The sequence below is a fragment of the Podarcis melisellensis genome, assembly GCF_964234715.1.
Source record: "Podarcis melisellensis genome assembly, chromosome: 2".
Classification (NCBI taxonomy): Eukaryota; Metazoa; Chordata; class Lepidosauria; order Squamata; family Lacertidae; genus Podarcis; species Podarcis melisellensis.
In genome coordinates, this window is record NC_138529.1 from 109690366 (window position 1) to 109703343 (window position 12978).

Sequence of the window (12978 nt, forward strand, 5' to 3'; positions counted from 1 at the left end):
CACATGACCTAATCTGCACAAAGCTATAGAAACTCCATAATATACAAATTGAACCATTAGACAATAAAATTTATAAGCTAAAATCACTGCGGGGCCACTAATATATTAAAAGTAATGTTAAATAATACAATAGATAATTATGTACAAAGTTTAGTGCGAAAGATACAGTTTGGTGTAGATGGGGTCAAATAGCTTAGGGACAGGACAGGGCCTGACTTAGGTTTGATGAGGCCCTAAGCTACTGAAGGTAATGGGGCCCTTTATATGTCCAGCTGTCCTTTGTCAACAACAAATTGTCACTGTTTTTGTTGTTGTTGAATATATGCTATATGGTAATTTATGGACCTAATGGGTATCTAAAGCCATTTGCACATACCAAAATACAGTGGGACCTCGGGTTACAAACACTTCAAGTTACAGACTTCGCTAACCCTGAAGTAGTACCTCGGGTTAAGAACTTTGCTTCAGGATGAGAACAGAAATTGTGCTCTGGTGGCGTGGCAGCAGCAGGAGGCCCCATTAGCTAAAGTGGTACCTCAGGTTCAGAATGGTTTCAGGTTAGGAACAGACTTTCAGAATGAATTAAGTTCGTAACCAGAGGTACCACTGAAACCAGTCCATGCAGAATGTAGGGACCCTGTATATAGAAATGAGCAAACCAGTGATATTTTAGGAAACAGGTTAGCAAGCGGGGCACATTACTTACATCATAGGAGCCTGCAAAACACAAAATACTGTTGCTGTGTGTAGCTTTTATTTTATTTGTTTTTTATCTTATATTTTGGAAATGTACATCCAGTTTATTTTTCCTTTAATTTTTTTGGGGGCCCCCAATAGAGTGGGGCCCTAAGGTATAACTTGTTTAGTTTATACATAAATCCAGCACTGCTTAGGGACAATTGCCTCTGGCCTCTCTGCTCTCCTACTTTTATCGCTCGCCATGTTCTGGGAGAAGGGGGGTCTGGAATGCTCTCTAGTGATAATGTGTCATCCAGCTGTTCCTGCTCTGTTTCTCCTATTACTTCCCAGCTTTGCCCCTCTTCTGTCCCTGAGCTGTGACCCTCTGCAAACCACCGTTGTAAATCTATTCTGTCATCCTCCTCTTGGGAAGGTTCAGAAGGGAGAGGTGGTCTCCATCATTCCTTCTTAGTCCAGTCCTTGACAGACAATGAGGAGGAGGAGCAGATGCCACTTCTTGCTTGCTCATTGGCTGGCGATAATTGTGGCAGAGTGGGACCAGGGATTGGGTCTGGTCCAAAAGCCCTAAAAAAACCTGGAATCAGTAGTAACCAGGGAAGGGGGATAAGCTCAATTCAGTTCACATTTAAAGGCACATCTAGCTCATCCCCGTTTTCTGAACCACACCCACCTTTAAAAATTCACACCTCGCCTGGATTTTGCAATGTGGTTCTGCAAGCGTTAATCCGCATTGTCTCTCAGGACATAGAGGATAAAGTCTGTCACCTCCTTTGGCTGGTGTTTTTACCGGAGAATAATAACAGTTGATCTCCTGTGAAAGGGTGTCGCTCAAAATGCAATAATATAATAATAATTTATTATTTATACCCCGCCCATCTGGCTGGGCTTCCCCAGCTACTCTGGTTGGCTTCCAACAAAATATTAAAATACAGTAATGCATCAAACATTAACAGCTTCCCTATACAGGACTGCCTTCAGATGTCCTCTAAAAGTCCACAGGGTGGGTGCCACTACCGAGAAGGCCCTCTGCCTGGTTTCCTGTAACTTGGCTTCTCACAGTGAGGGAACCGCCTGAAGGCCCTCAGCGCTGGACCTCAGTGTCCGGGCAGATCGATGGGGGTGGAGGCGCGATGGGATGGTGGTATCTTATGCCACATTTTCTCAGGCCTTTTTTCCTTGGTAGCATAAAAGAAGAAGAGGAGGAGGAGGAGGAGTTCGGATTTGATATCCCGCTTTATCACTACCCAAAGGAGTCTCCTTTCCCTTCCTCCCCCACAACAAACAATCTGTGAGGTGAGTGGGGCTGAGAGACCTCAGAGAAGTGGGACTAGCCCAAGGCAGCTGCATGTGGAGGAGCGGGGAAGTGAACCCGGTTCACCAGATTACGAATCCACCGCTCTTAACCACTACACCACACTGGCTTAACTGTGCACCTGTGGGGCTTTCCACAGTTCTCCCCCCCCCCCCTGGCTGTCTTTTCTGGGGAGCTGTAGTCAAACGACACATGGAGGGCACATTGTTGTCTAGCTACCCCTCTTTGAAGAGATGCGTCTTGTCACCCAGTGAGCATGAATACACTGCACAAACCCTGGGCTGTATCAGGGTACTTGGGGTAGACCTATCGAAATGGGCTGAATCTGGCCCATTCATTCCACTGAGTCTACTATGAGGAAAACCGAGATGAAGATCACCTCCAAAGCAGGTCCCTTTGTTTAGCCAGCCCTTTCACACAGTTAGGGAGGTTTGCTGTGAATCATCTAGCCTGCAAATGCATGATAAACTAAGTTTTCCTAGCTTATCTTTAAGCTCGAGAGCAACACCCTTCTAAGTGAAAGAGGGAGACGCCTGACAGATTTTATTTGCATTTTCCTTTTTCGGGTTGAATAATTTATCTCCTCCTTCTTTATGGAATCTGTATCTGTCCCTTCCTCTCTCCTCCCCCCACACAACCCCCTTTCCCAGAGCTCAGGGTGGCAATCAGATACATGATTTGAAACAGGGCAAAATGAGAAACGTTATCCATTCGTTCATTCGTTATACATCTAAGATCGGTTACAGTTAAAAACATCCGGAAATCAATTGCAGATTAAAACATACTGGTACTTCCATTCACTGGCCAGGAACAGGATTCTTTAGCTAGTAAGTGCTAAAGAATGGGAAATGGTAACTAAACAGTGAGTAAATGGTGACTCCTTCCACACCGTGAGCTGAAGTGGTCCACCTACCGTTATTAGTGCTAGCATTAATTAAATTTGTATGTCACCTTACATCTTAGTGTTTTTGTACGCTCCTTTTTATTCTTGTATGGGACGCGGGTGGCGCTGTGGGTTAAAGCCTCAGCGCCTAGGGCTTGCCGATCGAAAGGTCGGCGGTTCGAATCCCCGCGGCGGGGTGCACTCCCGCTGCTCGGTCCCAGTGCCTGCCAACCTAGCAGTTCGGAAGCACCCCCGGGTGCAAGTAGATAAATAGGGACCGCTTACCAGCGGGAAGGTAAACGGCGTTTCCGTGTGCTGCGCTGGCTCGCCAGATGCAGCTTTGTCACGCTGGCCACGTGACCCAGAAGTGTCTGCGGACAGCGCTGGCTCCCGGCCTCTTAAGTGAGATGGGCGCACAACCCTAGAGTCTGTCAAGACTGGCACGTACGGGCAGGGGTACCTTTTTTTTACTTTTATTGTTGTGGTTTTGTTTCTCTCTTCTCTGTTGTTCTTTGATTTTCAAAAATCTTTTTCTTGCTTTTCTACCTTGTGAAATTTGCAAATGAAAATTATTATCATTATCACTTATTAAACTTGTACAAACACACCCACACACCCCATTTAGCCGTAGATCTCCGGGCAGTTCGCAACATAAAAAACACAATATAAAACACAAAAGACGTAATAAAAAGAAGAAAAAAAAAAAAAAACCCCACCAATATAATCCCCTCTCCCACAACACATTTTAAAAAGGTATCAGATGTTAATCAAAATTATTCATAATTATTCATAAATAAAATAAATTGAGGGACGTGGGTGGTGCTGTGGGTTAAACCACAGAGCCTAGGACTTGCCAATCAGAAGGTCAGCAGTTCGAATCCCTGCGACGGGGTGAGCTCCCGTTGCTCGGTCCCTGCTCCTGCCAACCTAGCAGTTCAAAAGCACGTCAAAGTGCAAGTAGATATATAGGTACTGCTCCGGCGGGAAGGTAAACGCCGTTTCCGTACTCTGCTCTGGTTCGCCAGAAGTGGCTTAGTCATGCTGGCCACATGACTCGGAACCTGTACGCCGGTTCCCTTGGCCAATAAAGCGAGATGAGCGCCGCAACCCCAGAGTCGGTCACAACTGGACCATTGTCAGGGGTCCCTTTACCTTTACCTAAAATAAATTTATTATATTATTATTATTAATAGGAAGTGATTTGCATGGTGTCCCTGATGAACTGAGCAGGTTTCAGTCTGTGCACATCAGCTGGCATCAACAGCTGGAATGTGCCCTTCCTTACCTTGGATGGAGAATGGGTGCAAAGGCATGCAGAGACAAGAAGCACATCTCTTACTGTTCCCACAGGCACACCCGCCGCTGACATGTGGTTCCTGAAAGGTTGACCCCAAGGGACTGCAGCTCCCAGGCTGAAAAAGATTTCCCGCTTCCAAGAGCTGGTGTGGTTTACTGGTTTAGAATCATAGAAGTGTAGAATTCGAAGGGACCCCAAGGATCATCTAGTCCAACCCCCTGCAATGCAGGAATCTCAACTAAACCACCCATGACAGATGGCCATCCAGCCTCTGCTTAAAAGCCTCCTGTCCTGAGGGAGTCCGTTCCACTGCCGAACAGCTCTTACCTTCAGAAAGTTCTTCCTGATATTTAGTCGGAATCTCCTTTTCTTGTAACTTGAAGCCATTGGTTCGAGTCCTACCCTCCGGAGCAGGAGAAAGCAAGCTTGTTGCCTCTTCCATGTGACAGCTCTTGAGATATGGCTATCATATCTCCCTCTCAGTCTCCTCTTTTCCAGGCTAAACATAACCAGCTCCTTCAACCACTCCACATAAGGCTTGGTTTCCAGACCCTGGATCATCTCGGTTGCCCTCCTCTGCACACATTCCAGTTTGTCAACATCCTTCTTAAATTGTGGTGCCCAGAACTGGACACAGTATTCCAGGTATGGTCTGTCCAAGGCAGAATAGAGTGGGACTACTACAGGGGTATCTCGGGTTACAGATGCTTCAGGTTACAGACGCTTCAGGTTACAGACTCTGCTAACCCGGAAGTAGTACCTTGGGTTAAGAACTTTGCTTCAGGATGAGAACAGAAATCGTGCTCCAGCGGTGCAGCAGCAGCGGGAGGCCACATTAGCTAAAGTGGTACCTCAGGTTAAGAACAGTTTCAGGTTAAGAACGGAACTCCGGAACAAATTAAGTACTTAACCCGAGGTAACACTGTACAGTGGTACCTCAAGTTACAGACGCTTCAGGTTACAGACTGCGTTAACCCGGAAGTAGTACCTCGGGTTAAGAACTTTGCTTCAGGATGAGAATAGAAATCGTGTGGCAGCGGCACGGCAGCAGCAGGAGGCCCCATTAGGTAAAGTGTTACCTCAGGTTAAGAACAGTTTCAGGTTAAGAATGGACCTCCAGAACGAATTATGTTCTTAACCCGAGGTACCACTGTACTTCCCTTGACCTGGACTCTGCACCTCAGTTGATGTAGCTTAGAGCAGCATTAGCTTTTCTTTTGCTACTGCATCACACTTTCAACTCGTGTTAAGCTTGCGGTCCACTAAGATTCCAACGTCCCTTTTCACATATACTGCCAGTAAGCCGGGTGTCCCCCATCCTATATTTGTGCACCTGGTTCTTCCTGCCTAAGTGCATAACCTTACATTAGCCCCTATTGAAATTCATTTTGTTAGCTTGCTCCCACTTCTCCAATCTGTCAAGTCCATTTTGAATCCTGATTCTGTCTTCTGAGGCATTAGCTACCCCTCCCAGTTTGGTGTCATCTGCAGATTTGAGAAGGACCCCCTCAGTTCCTTCATCCAAGGCGTTTATAAAGTTGTTAAACAACAACGGCTCAGGACAGAACTCTGTGGCAACCCACTTGTTCCAGGATCAGTGGTTTGATCAGTCAACCAGCTACAATTCCACCAAACAGTTGCCTTGTCCAGCCCACATTTTACCGGCTTCTGCTATCATGGGGGACTTTGTCAAAAGCTTTCCTTAAATCAAGATACACTACATCCATGGTATTCCCCTGATCTACCAAGCTTGTAACTCTATCAATAAAAGAAATGAGATTCGTCTGGCATGACTTGTTTTTGAGGAACCCTTGCTGGGTCTTAGTAATCACAGCATTCCAGTAATCACTGGAATACAACTCCCATAATCCTTGACCATTGGCTATGCTGGTTGGGGCTGATGGTGGTTATGGTGGAGCCTAGGTAGACAAATATAATAATAATAATAATAATAATAATAATAATAATAATAATAATAATAATGAAATCAGTCCTTAGTGCTCACTAGAAGGACTTTGGCTACATCATGAGAAGAGAAGACTCCCTGGAAAAGACCCTGATGTTGGGGAAGATGGAGGGCACAAGGAGAAGGGGACGACAGAGGACAAGATGGTTGGACAGTGTTCTCGAAGCTACCAGCATGAGTTTGACCAAACTGTGGGAGGCAGTGGAAGACAGGAGTGCCTGGCGTGCTCTGGTCCATGGGGTCACGAAGAATCGGACATGACTAAACAACAACAACAACAACAACAACAACAACAAAATAATAATAATAATAATAATAATAATAATAATAATAATAATAATTTATTTATACCCCACCCAATCTGGCTGGGTTTCCCCAGCAACTCTGGGTCGCTTCCAACAAAATATTAAAATACAATAGTCTGTCAAACATTAAAAGCTTCCCTAAACAGGGAAATCATCTACCACCTCACATGTGTGGTCATCTATGCTGATGCACGGAGTATTTCTCCTAACACAATGCATTTTTGCATGCCATTTTCATGAGTATATTCATCTTGACGCACATTTGTATCTTAGATTCATTTTTGTAAACACTGGTTGTTAGAGAACGGCATTGCAGAAATCAGATAAGTGTGGATTTCTGTGGGTGGCTGCATTCTGGTTCTCGTGTGGTTTTGGAATATCAAATTGTGAATTTGCTAAATCCGGCTTTAAATGCAAAGTTAATTTTATTTGTCCCCGATCCCTAGTGAGGGAACCTGGAGAAGGGGCTCTGATGATCTCAAGGATTGAGCTGGTACATATGGAAGAAGGTGATCTTTCAGGCGACCTCGTAACATGATCCCAAATGATTTCTTTTCCTCTGCGGCCAACTCCAAAATCGGGATACTGAGAAAAGACTGATACCATCGGGATCTGGTGCATACGCAAGGTGCCAGTTGTTCCTGAAATATATTCTGGCCTGGGAAACAAATTGGTGTGAAGACACCCACGAAATGCAAGGTGTGCCCCGAATGGAAAACGGGTTTGCCTGTTTTCCTATGTGAAATTCCTCCGAGGGAATGATGTTCCAAAGATACAGATGTGCAGGTTCCCTGTACACAGGAAGTATGATTCCTCCATCATTGAGCAGGATTTTCCATGATCTTCACCTGATAACTGAGGTCACCTCTCCAGAAAAAGTCTCTCTTGCACACACAGGAACACCACTAAACACGCAAAGTCCCCAGTATGAGGACAGCAACCAGCATTTATGCACAGGGCGTGGGAGATGCATGTATAAAATAAATAAAATAACTGAGAGCTGTATATCTGAGGGTTGTATGTGTAACACCTAGTCTCTGTGAGACAGTATGTTTCTTGAGGCGGGGATGTCACTAAGGGAGGTTGTCAGGGAGGAAACACGTGCAAGTTTGGACTGGCCTTTTTTAATCGCATGTTTGAGTGTGTTTATGCCCATATGAAATGCCAAAGGAAAACCAGCCGGATTTTCGCAAGCAGAATTACCACGAAATATTTGTGTGGAGCGGATTAAAAATGCAGTGTGGGTGTTTAGGTCTGCTATCCTGTCAGCAACCAGCTTGTATTTCCTGATAGAAACCTGTCTGGCTGCAAATTCTGATTCTAAGAAAGTGGGGGGGGGGGGATTTCTTTTTTTTTTACGATACGATAATCTTTATTGTTGCTATTGTCCCATACAGAACAACGAAATTGAAAAAAATCTACATCAGACATTCAAAACCAACAAGCCTGCTATCCCAGCCTGTTTAGCCCCCTAAAAACTCTTATACCCCATAATTAAATAATTAAAGACCACCTTACATTGCGTTTAAAACCAAAATCGCGTTTGGATAGAAACTGTTTCTAAGGTGGATAGTCCTAGTCTTAATAACCCTGTACCTTCTTCCAGAAGCCAGAAGCTGAAAGAGATCATTTCCGGGGTGCGCACTATCCTGCACTATCTCTGCAGCTTTCTTATGGCACCTGGAAGCATAGATTTGATCCAAGGTGGTAAGAGTGCACCCAGTTATTCTCTCTGCAGTCTTTACAACCCTGGAGAGCATTGTTTTTCCCCTGACCCTGCAGCTCCCAAACCACACACACAGGCCATAAGTTAATACACTCTCCACAGTACAATGGTAAAATGCCATCAGCAGGTCCTTTGAGAGGTTGTTTTTCCGGAGGATTCTCAGAAAATATAACCTCTGCTGTGCTCTCTTCATGAGGTCTTTACTGTTTTCTCCCCAGGTTAGGTCATCTCTCAACTCCATCCCCAGAAATCGAAACACCGAGACCTGTTCCACACACTTCCCCTCAATAATGAGTGGCTGAATATTCAATTTACGGTACATTTCCTAAAGTCCACAATGATCTCTTCTGTTTTAAGTTAAGGAGTAAGTTGTTTTTCCTGCACCACTCCCCCAACTGCTCAACTTCCTTTTGTGTTTTTGTTTTTTTTAAAAAACTTCTTCTGTCTGTGGGTCCCCAGATGTTGTTGAACTACAGATGTTGTTGAACTTGGATCCCGGGTGCCTTGCAACTCGAACGTTTTGGCTCCTGAATGCCGCAAAGTGAGTGTTCCGGTTTGCGAATGTTCTTTGGAACGTCCGACGGAGCTTCTGCGGCTTCTGATTGGCTGCAGGAGCTTCCAATCATAAGCCACGCTTTGGTTTCCAAACGTTTTGGAAGTCGAACTTCTGGAACGGATTCCATTTGACCTCCGGGGTACGACTGTATATCTATAGGGTGGTATTTGCCCCCTGGTCCTGGGGTCCCCCAGTCAGGGGCGTCTTGCCCATAGAGCTGCCTTTCTCAACCTGTGGGTCCCCAGATGTTGTTGAACTACAACTCCCATCACCCCTAGCTAGCAAGGCCAGAGCTCAGGGATGATGGGAGTTGTAGTCCAACAACATCTGGGGACCCACAGGCTGAGAACCACTGTGTGGAGTAAATTGTTCTGCAGAGGAAGGACATGATGGACCATAGCACAGGCCTGACACGTGACCTAAATTTGCACTGAAATGCTGCAGCGTTTTTGTAAGTTTTTTTTTTTTAAAAAAAAAATTCAAATCCCTTCAGAAATGTGCAGAATTAAATTTAAGGTTGGGGGGGAAATGAGAAACAAAGGGGAGAATCTTCCACCTCCAGGAACTATGTATAAGCAAAGCCTTGGATTCACACCACAACTATTTCTGCTCTTGAGGTAATTTATTTTCCATCTGATTACTTAAAGATCAGTTTCTACGTGAAGAAGCCCTGTGTAAAGGTTGCGACATCTTTGGTTTTCCCAGGAGATTATGAGGTTGACTGAAATCAGATAACATCAGGTGCTCCCATCAGACTGAAAGGTGCGGTTATTATGTGGGTTTAACTTCAGACATCATATTCTGTGACCCCAGAAAAGCGATGAGCAATGAGGGGGAAATTTGAGCTTCCCAATACTTCAGTGCCTTGTGTCATCTCACCACCACAACCTCATTCCTTAGCAGTGCCGAATTTATGTATAAGCTAAACAAACTATAGCTTTTGCTTTTCAAAAAATTTTTTATTCATTTTATAACACAAATAAAAAATACAAACAGAAAAGACAAACAATACAAACAAATTCTTGTCATATCCTTATTTTTCTAAACATTGTTAAGTGGGCTTCCCCAAGTCCCACCTATCTGATTTGCATTTTACTTCATCTTTAGCAGTTTACATATCTCATACTTTCTAACCATCTTTTTTTAATCACACTTAAAATAAGGCTGATCGCCAAAGAATTGATGCTTTTGAATTATGGTGCTGGAGGAGACTCTTGAGAGTCCCATGGACTGCAAGAAGATCAAACCTCTCCATTCTGAAGGAAATCAGCCCTGAGTGCTCACTGGAAGGACAGATCCTGAAGCTGAGGCTCCAATACTTTGGCCACCTCATGAGAAGAGAAGACTCCTTGGAAAAGACCCTGATGTTGGGAAAGATGGAGGGCACAAGGAGAAGGGGATGACAGAAGACGAGATGGCTGGACAGTGTTCTTGAAGCTACCAACATGAGTTTGACCAAACTGCAGGAGGCAGTGGAAGACAGGAGTGCCTGGCGTGCTCTGGTCCATGGGGTCACGAAGAGTCGGACACGACTAAACAACTAAACAACAACATCTTCTTCTAACCCTACGCCTATATCCACTTCCAAAGCTATTCTAAGGTTTAAATATTAACATTATTTTTTCAAATATTCCTTAAACTTCTTCCAGTCTTCTTCCACCTCTCTTCTCTCTGGTCTCGGATTCTCCTGGTCAGTTCGGCAAGTTCCATATAGTCCATCATCTTCATCTGCCATTCTTCGATAGCTGGTAAATCTTGTTTCTTCCAAATCTTCGCTAACAATATTCTCACAGGTGTTGTGGCGTACAGAAAAAAAAGTAACATCCTTTTTGGGGATTTCACCCCCCTAAACAAACTATAGCTTAGGGCCCGACTCTCTTGCCCCACCCCCAAAAAGAAAAAAGCTGGATGTACATTTCCAAAATGTGAGATAAAAAACAAAGAAAATAAAACCTGCATACAGCAACAGTGTTTGTGTTGTGTAGGCTCCTATGATGTAAGTAATGGGCCCCGCCTGCTGGCCTGCTGCCTAAAATATCACTGGTTTGCTCATTTCTATATATAGGATGTAGAAACGTGGGTGGCACTGTGGGTTAAACCACAGAGCCTAGGACTTGCTGATCAGAAGGTCGGTGGTTCGAATACCCGCGACGGGGTGAGTTCCCGTTGCTCGGTCCCAGCTCCTGCCAACCTAGCAGTTTGAAAGCACATCAAAGTGCAAGTAGATAAATAGGTACCGTTCCAGTGGGAAGGTAAACGGTGTTTCCGTGTGCTGCTCTGCTTCGCCGGAAGCGGCTTAGTCATGCTGGCCACATGACCCGGAAGCTGTACGCCGGCTCCCTCGGCCAATAAAGCGAGATGAGCGCCGGAACCCCAGAGTCGATCACGACTGGACCTAATGGTCAGGGGTCCCTTTACCTTTACCTATATATAGGGTACCTACATTCTGCATGTGCAAATACCTTTAGATACCTATTAGGCCCATAAGTTACCATATAGCATATATTCAACACAAAAAACAGCGACAATTTGTTGTTGACAAAGGACAGCTGGATATGTAAAGGGCCAAACGTTGGAAGTCTGGGTCCTCAATTGCAGATACGAGGCATGTTTGGTGGTGCTGCCCATCAATAAAGAAATATTGGGAAGAAATTATTGGCTTAATTATGCTCGCAACCTTTCAATCCTCCGACAGGTGATCCAGATGGCCAAATCAGATACAGTGGTACCTCGGGTTAAGAACTTAATTCATTCTGGAGGTTTGTTCTTAACCTGAAACTGTTTTTAACCTGAGGTACCACTTTAGCTAATGGAGCCTCCTCCTGCTGCTGCGCGATTTCTGTCCTCATCCTGAAGCAAAGTTCTTAACCTGAGGTAATATTTCTGGGTTAGCGGAGTCTGTAACCTGAAGCATATGTAACCTGAAGTGTATGTAACCCGAGGTACCACTGTACAAAGAATTTGTGCAAAATGCACTACAATGGTACCTTAGGTTACAGGCGCTTTATGTTACAGACGCTTCAGGTTACAGACAACGCTAACCCGGAAGTAGTACTTCAGGTTAAGAACTTTACCTCAGGATGAGAACGGAAATTGTGCAGCAGCAGCGGGAGACCCCATTAGCTGAGGTGGTACCGCAGTTTAAGAACAGTTTCAGTTTAAGAACAGTTTCAGATTAAGAACGGACCTCCAGAACGAATTAAGTTCTTAACCCGAGGTACCACTGTAGTTGCTTGCCTGTATGTTAGTGGCTTGCAGGAAGGGGAGAAAACCGCCACGAAAAACCGAAACTCTCTGTATGCTTTGGAAATAGCCGTCAGGGCTGGCCCAGGACATTTTGCCTCTTGAGGCAAAACAGAAAATGGTGCCTGTTCCTCCACATCTGCTGCGGTGCCCCCTACCTTCTCCAATGCCCCACCACCACGGCAGGGGCTTTGTAGGAGCAGAAAGCAGTAGCAGGGGACATTAGAGGCGTTGGAGGCTGGCAACAAAAGCAGGTGGCAGCCAGTGGCACATACCTCAGTGCCCAAATCTAGTGCCCCTACCAACTGTCTGCCGCCTGAGGAAACTTCTTCACCAAGCACTGCCTCATGGGCAGGCTGACCAGCTGCTGTGTTTGGCTTTTCTATATGTTTTCCGGTAGTTTTCCCACTGTCAGTGTACCCATGCAATTCAACATCCCACTCCAACGCTGTGAATGGGTTCCAAACATGCCCTGTGCCATAGATTTCAGTTCTCTCGGTCAATGCCCAACCGTTGATCTGGCCTCTTTTCCAGGTAGCCAAAGAGATTTGCTGCCCGGGGAAGCTGTCTGCAAGACGCACCACGATCCAAAACATTTGGCTGACTCTGAATGACGGCATCCTTGCCGACAGGTGACTCCAGATTAGCAAATGCATTGGTGATGCAAGAACTACTTTCATAAACAGATTTAAGCTATGTGTGTGAGAGACAGAGAGGGAGAGGGAAACAGTTCAAGGAATGATATTTATATCGAAATTGCATCTGTCTGCATCTGTAAGATGTCCTTTTTGAATTGAGACGAATGCAGTCACAACACAAACAGCTACTGCCGAAACTTAGCTCTGGGCAATTTTGCAGCCATGTCTTTGGCAGTCAGGATATTATTTCAAAACACTGCATTGTTTCACTCATTGTTGCGTGAAGTTTCCATACATACCCCAATTTCCACCCCCTCCACTTTCCCAGAATTTCAGATCAGCTTTCCTTTCCT